Source organism: Schistocerca nitens, chromosome 9 (genome assembly GCF_023898315.1).
Source record: "Schistocerca nitens isolate TAMUIC-IGC-003100 chromosome 9, iqSchNite1.1, whole genome shotgun sequence".
Lineage (NCBI taxonomy): Eukaryota > Metazoa > Arthropoda > Insecta > Orthoptera > Acrididae > Schistocerca > Schistocerca nitens.
This window is the reverse complement of record NC_064622.1, coordinates 267,134,023-267,141,680: the sequence shown is the minus strand read 5'-3', so window position 1 is coordinate 267,141,680 and position 7,658 is coordinate 267,134,023. Positions and strand designations below refer to the sequence as shown.

The 7,658-nt window shown below is 47.2% G+C and overlaps 1 pseudogene; it reads right to left on the bottom strand.

The window, feature by feature from the left end:
• Positions 1–2,489: 2,489 nt before the first annotated feature.
• On the bottom strand, positions 2,490–2,607 carry LOC126204730 (5S ribosomal RNA; annotated as a pseudogene).
• Between the last annotated feature and the right edge of the window lie 5,051 nt (positions 2,608–7,658).

Sequence of the window (7,658 nt, the reverse complement as noted above, 5' to 3'; positions counted from 1 at the left end):
CTGCACGAATGGCAAAACGTCTTTTTTTCGGATGAATCCAGGTTCTGTTTACAGCATCATGATGGTCGCATCCGTGTTTGGCGACATCTCGGTGAACGCACATTGGAAGCGTGTATTCGTCATCGCCATACTGGCGTATCACCCGGCGTGATGGTATGGGGTGCCATTGGTTACACGTCTCGGTCACCTCTTGTTCGCATTGACGGCACTTTGAACGGTGGATGTTACATTTCAGATGTGTTACGACCCGTGGCTCTACCCTTCATTCGATCCCTGCGAAACCCTACATTTCAGCAGAATAATGCACGACCGCATGTTGCAGGTCCTGTACGGGCCTTTCTGGATACAGAAAATGTTCGACTGCTGCCCTGGCCAGCACCTTCTCCAGATCTCTCACCAACTGAAAACGCCTGGTCAATGGTTGCCGAGCAAATGTCTCGTCACAAAACGCCAGTCACTACTCTTGATGAACTGTGGTATCGTGTTGAAGCTGCATGGGCAGCTGCACCTGTACACGCCATCCAAGCTCTGTTTGACTCAATGCCCAGGCGTATCAAGGCCGTTATTACGGCCAGAGGTGGTTGTTCTGGGTATTGATTTCTCAGGATCTATGCACCCAAATTGCGTGAAAATGTAATCACATGTCAGTTCTAGTATAATATATTTGTTCAATGAATACCCATATATCATCTGCATTTCTGCTTGGTGTAGGAATTTTAATAGCCAGTAGTGTATTTTGGCTGTCTGATACAGCCACGGATTTCATTCAAAAAAATTTATTTGCCGTCAGAGCGAGTATGATTGACAGGTGTACTGCTTGTTTTTTCGGACATGTCTGAATGGGAAACGTCCTGGAGTAGCCAGAGTTTTTAAGGCGACCGCTCACAATTAGCGGGAAATCCGGGTTCGATACCCAGTACGGCACAAATTTTCAGTTGTCACCATTGGATTTATTTCAGTGCCTAATTGCGGCTGATTTTGGACTGTCTCTCGCTCGACATGAAAGAAAAAAGTTTATCGCTGCCACATTTTAGCTGTTCATATAGAGTAAAACTTCAGCATCAGACATGAGGTTTTACTTTATTACTTCTTTACTTCTAAATCTATTCTTATCAAATTTTTCAGAAAATATCAGTATTTACGACTGAATGTATCTGCAAAATTATGTCACTATAGTTCTATGCCACACAGTTCTGGGGACATGAAGTCATAAATACCGATGAAAAACTAGCTTAACGTATTAACTCATTTGTAAAAAAAGTTGTCGTTTGAAGCTTTCTTTCTCGAGGAAGCTCGATTATTTATAGAACCAGGGTTGGATCGGAGGGCTACTGGCTATTACTTAAAACGTTATTGTATTTGTTTTTCGTATTTGCAATATTTCAGTAATTCACTAAAACGATTATTTTAACGCTTTTATGCAATGCTATGCGGTAATAAAAGGCGCTACGAGGCTGCATACGCACGTTTATTTGTGACTAGCTTACAAAATCTTGTCGGCGAGCGGCTCCTTGGATTGGATTGCAGTGACCACCCGTTGCCGTAGCTTCTGTTGGCTGTCGGCTTATCTCTGTGGGTCCCAGTGACGTGGCTGGGGACAGCGTGTTGTGTGTGTGTACTTGTGTCACGCGTCGCGTCACTGCCGGAACAAAAGCGACGCGCCCGTAGCCCACACAGATGGTATCGCTGCGCGTAGGGCAGGGGGGGGGGGGGGAGGTGCGGGCACAGGGGCAGAAACCTCAAGCCTCAGCTGCGGCGGGCCGCGCTCCGGAATCGAACACACGTGCCTGTGGATGGCGAGCAGTCCTAGCGTTCCAGGAAGACGGTAGGTGGGTGCTGTGTTTCCCTAAACAGAGAAACAGAAGCTGCGAACTTTGCGGAAAGCTGGAAGCATAACAGGGATTGAAGTACAGACTTGAAGCGGAAACTGCTGAAAAGTGCAACTGGAGGAAGCAGTATGTTAATGATAAAAATACCGTGCCAATTTTTCAATTTGACGCCACTGCAGCGACCTGCGAGTAATTAAAGTAACACAGTACGCCTATCTTTGAAAGTGGACGTACAGTTTAACGTAGAAATCAATCACGTGTCATTCCTGACAAATTTTCACATCGTTGTAAGGCGAAGTCTATGTTCAAAAGCAACTGAAATTTTTTTATTCGACTGCCATTCGAGATCGAGAACTTTCGGTTTCTAGGGATGCACTTTACAACTAAACTATCAGGTCCAACTACCCACTTTCTTTTCTTTTCTTTTTTTTCCTTTTTGACAAACTACAACACATTAAAGCATTCCGTCGTCAGGCCACGAGAGGCCTACCGGGACCATCCGACCGCCGTGTCATCCTCAGAGGAGGATGCGGATAGGAGGGGCGTGGGGTCAGCACAGAGCTCTCCCGGTCGTTATGATGGTATTCTTGACCGAAGCCACTACTATTCGGTCGAGTAGCCCTTCAATTGGCATCACGAGGCTGAGTGCACCCCGAAAAACGGCAACAGCGCATGGCGGTCCGCATGGTCGCCCATCTAAGTGCCGACCACGCCCGACAGCGCTTAACTTCGGTGATCTCAAGGGAACCGGTGTATCCACTGCGGCAAGGCCGTTGCCTACAAGATATAAAGGGATACTAAAATTGTCGTATACAGAGAAAAAGATAACGTACACGGGAATCAATCATGATGAACGAACGACTTCGTGGCATTCGCTTCAGAACTGTTCCAGAGATGCGAAAGGCAGTAGATCGCTCCATTCGCACCATCAACAGAACAGGCTCTGCTAACGGTATACTACGGGTTCTACACAACGCTGGTGACTACTTTGAAGGTGCAAACATGTAACTCTTTTATATCGGTTGTGAAGAAATAGTTGGCGCTATTTAAGTTCAAACCCTCGTATATGTTAACCGTTTTATTGCACCGTGTACAAACTTTAGGGATCAATGAAAGGATATGGAACAAAACAGGTGTAATGAACTTAAGTCCGGAAATGCATGGGTTCCATGCTAGAGACCATTTATTCAATCATACTTTGTTACAGAGACTGCGGTCAAATGTTGTTCAAATGTGTGTGAAATACTATGGGACTTAACTACTAAGGTCATCAGTCCCTAAGCTTACACACTACTTAACCTAAATTATCCTAAGGACAAACACACACACCCATGCCCGAGGGAGGACTCGAACCTCCGCCGGGACCAGCCGCACAGTCCATGACTGCAGTGCATGCGGTCATTACTTCATGTGAATAAAGAGGCAGTTTTGTATCACCAGAACTATAGTATCTGAATCCGTGCTGTGTGTCAATATATTGTTGTGTTCGAGGTAATTAATTAAGTTCGAACACAGTGTAGATTCCAAAAGCCCACAGCAGATCGACGTCAGTGATTATGTGGATTACGTCTATTTACTTTTTTGTGCACTAGTGTCATCTGTGTTGTTGTGTCCTGCCTACTCGTCGAATATGCGGATCGCTAGACAATAATTCAAGCAAATCGTATTAATTAATTTTATTTACAGAACGGTATATGACGATACTTCACTTTGAGAATTTACACTGATGTGTCCACGAAATGGGCGACAGACAAAATAAGAAATCTCAACAGTGTGCAGTAGACAATGCCTAACACAAATGAAATTATACAGTTCCTAAGTCGCTGTCGTACAGCTCGTAGAACGGCTAGTCTTCAACTGGGCTGCGGCCAGTTTTTTTTGTTTTTTTTTTCCTTTATTGAATTTCGATTCCCCCAGAAGGGGGCGGGCTGGCAGCAGCTTAGTACGCTGCCCTGCAGCCTACAGACTTTTTAAAATGTAAGAAGAAGATAAGAAACAATAAAAGCAGGCGATAAAACGGTGACTTAAATTGTAAAACGGCGGAAAATTGTGGAAAGTTAAAACATAAAGCAAAGGGTTGGCAATGCTAATAAAATACACAGGAAGCTGACAGGTAACATACTAGACAGACAATTAAAAAACATGGCGACAGATTGGTTTCTGTTCGCGAGAGATATAAAAATCACACCCAGCGACAGTATGATGTCCGTTCGCAACACTTCGGAAAAGACACACAACACTGAACACTCACTGTAAACACTGCGCCAAAATGTCGGCACAAAGATGACACACCATAGCCAAGGGCAGATGGGGGGGGGGGGGGGGGGGAACCTGGACAGATGAGGGGGAAAACAATGAGGGAGGAGAGGAAAAACGAAAGGAAGGGGAACCAAAGGAGGGTGAGGACCCATAAGGGGGGGGGGGGGCAGGGCAGATGCGAGAGGGGATGGGAAAAGGCAGAGGAGGGAAATGTAAAACGACTCGGGGGAGAGAAGGGGGGCAGAGAGAGGGTAGGTGGGGAAAAAAAGAGGATGGAAGGGGGGAGAGGGAGCCCAGCAAAAGGACTGAGGAAAGGAGGGAGGGTGAGGATCAGCATTGATAGGAGGGATAAATGGAGGGAGAGAAGACATCATCTGGGAGGGGGAGTTGATGGAAGCCACCTTGGGAAAGGAGATGAAGGGTGTAGTGATGGAGGGTAGGGGGGGACACAACAGTCAAGACGTGGCAGGGGGGCGGGGATGGAAGAGGAGAGGAGCAACCAGGGGGTGAGGGGGATCAAGGTGGCGGCAGGTGTAGAGGATGCGGATATGTTCGAGGAATAGGAGCAGATGGGGGAAAGGAATGAGGTCATAGAGGATCCGCGTGGGGGACGGGAGGCGTATAGGGAAGGCGAGGCGGAGTGCATGATGCTCAAGGATCTGGAGGGACTTATAGAATTTGGGGGGGGGGCATATATCCAGGCAGGACTGGCACAGCAGAACTGCGGCGAGGCGGGTACAGCATTTATGTTCTCTTCGCCTAGAGGCCGCTGCTGTCTCGGTGTCGTCCTAGAGAGGGATATGTCAGCGTACTATTGGCAGACGTCGTCTTCACCCGACCCCCCCCCCCCCCCCCCCCTGGCGTGCCGACGCTTGACTTTACGGCGGAACATGTGTAACTTTACAGTCCTTAGGTACGGACCTTTCGTCGAGCGAGCGGTTGTATATGATTGCTGCCAAGTTTAGTTGAAACTGCTTCGGTGGTTTCGGGAGAAATATGGAAAATACGTACATACACAGATACATAAGATGATTTTTTATAAATACTGTATGTAGATAGATGGGAGATTATTTTCAAAGTGATGAACATTCCGTGTCCGTGTATTTGGCGTTTTTAGAGCGGCTAAGCGAACGCCAGAGCAGGAGAGAGCAGTGCGCGGTAATGTTTGCGGTGGTACTTCCGCCGCTTAGCCTGACTGCGTCCTGTAGCGGTGAGTGTACGAGTATGAATCCGCAGTGGCGAACTGACGCCAACCGGATGTACTCTGACGGACGACGTAAAAATACGACCCACAGTCGGTTCTGCCTTGCCGTGTCCGCCGAGTTGGCGTCGCCTTACCAGGAAGCCGTCACACGCACACGCGCTGGATCCTCTTTCTGTCTGAGAACAGGGCTCCACTGCGGAAGGTGGTGCCAGCAGTGAAAACGAGACGGCACTTCCAGCTACACTTGGTTGCTAAACTGTGACGTGGAGGGGTCTAGACGTTCTCCGGCTGTGTAACCCGAGTTTTTTACTTCTTCGAATCCTACGCTCGCAGAAGTTCACAGAGCATATGTGTTGAGATCAAGTTTCATTTGTAGTGACTCTAAAGATTTCTTAGTGTAAGAGGTCAAATGTTATTGACATAACATGTGTCATGGACGCTATGAAAATAATGGAAACTTAATCAAGTAGTAGCTGGCTCTGAGCACTATGAGACTTAACATCTGAGGTCATCAGACCCCTAGAACAGAACTACTTAAACCGAACTAACCTAAGGACATCACACACATCCAAGCACGAGGCAGGATTCGAACCTGCGACCGTAGCGGTCGCGCGGTTCCAGACTGGAGCGCCTAGAACCGCTCGTCCACACCGGCCGGCTATCAAGTAGTAAGACACAGGTATGGATGGCACTGGAGGGGGGCAAACTGCATATGGCCAGCAGGAAGTAGAATAAGCAGCGTAACGGTTACCACATCGCAGGCAAATGTGCTACGCTGCCCAGTCACAGTCATTACCAGGACTGTCACATTCTGTAAGCAATGGAAATACCGGGTGATCAAAAAGTCAGTATCTATTTGAAGACTGAATAATGTAGATAGAGAAGTACAAATTGACACACATGCTTGGAATGACATGGGGTTTTATTAGAACCAAAAAAATACAACAGTTGAAAAAATGTCCGGCAGATGGCGCTTCATCTGATCAGAATAGCAATAATTAGCATAACAAAGTAAGACAAAGCAAAGATGATGTTCTTTACAGGAAATGCTCAATATGTCCACCATTATCCCTCAACAATAGCTGTAGTCGAGGAATAATGTTGTGGACAGCATGTCCGGAGTTATGCTGAGGCATTGGCTTCGGATGTTGTCTTTCAGTATCCCTAGAGATGACGGTCGATCACGATACACTTGCGACTTCAGGTAATCCCAAAGTCAATAATCGCACGGACTGACGTCTGGGGACCTGGGAGGCCAAGCATGACGAAAGAGGCGGCTGAGCACACGATCATCACCAAACGACGCGCGCTAGGGATCTTACACGCGTCTAGCAATTATCAGCCAGGCTGGCGATGATGCGATTCTGTAACATATCGGCGTACCTCTCACCCGTCACGGTAGCAGTTACAAAACCAGAATCATGCATTTCCTCGAAGAAAAAAGGCCCGATAACGGTAGATGTGGTAAACCCAACCCATACCGTGACTTTCTCGTCGTACAATGGAGTTTCCACGACAGTTCTAGGATTTTCGGTAGCCCTAATTCTGCAGTTGTGGGCGTTGACAGACCTCCGGAGCGTGAAATGAGCTTCGTCGGTCCACAACACGTTACTCAACCAATCGTCATCTTCCGCCATCTTTTGAAACGCCCACACCGCAAATGCCCTCCGCTTCACTAAAAGGCCAGGTAACAGTTCATGATGGCGATGGATTTTGTACGGATAGCATCGAAGGGTTCGCCTAAGTGCCAACCAAACAGTAGTGTATGGAATGCTGGGGCGAGGTGTGACTGCACGAGCGCTGACTTCCCCGTGCATGGATGAACCCGCTACAGTCTCCATTTCTTCCTGAACTGTCTCAGCAGCATTACCCCTTGTGCTCGTTCGGCCACTACGGGGTCTATCGTCTAAACAGCCCGTGGGTTTGAACTTCGAAATCATTCTCGCCACAGCTGCATTTGTCAACGCACCTTTACCCGTTCGAATCGCCTTCCTATGGCGATAGGATCGTAACGTTGAACTAGCACATTCCCCATTCTGATAATACAGCTTCACTAAAAGCGCCTTTTCAGGTAACGTCAACATACTGCGACTGCTGGCGCATCTGATTCTCTCTCTCCTTACAGCTCCTTTTATACACGATTGATATGCGCAGCCACTGACGTTTTGCTGTCCAGCGCCATCTGTCGGACATTTATTTTTTTTTTTTGGTTTTAATAAAACCCCATGTCATTCCAACCATGTGTGTCAATTTTTACCTCTCTATCTACATTATCCCGTGGTTTATTAAGTTTTCAAATTTATACTGACTTTTTGATCACCTGGTAACTATATTCTGTCAGAAGGTGTGTCACTAAAATATAATTT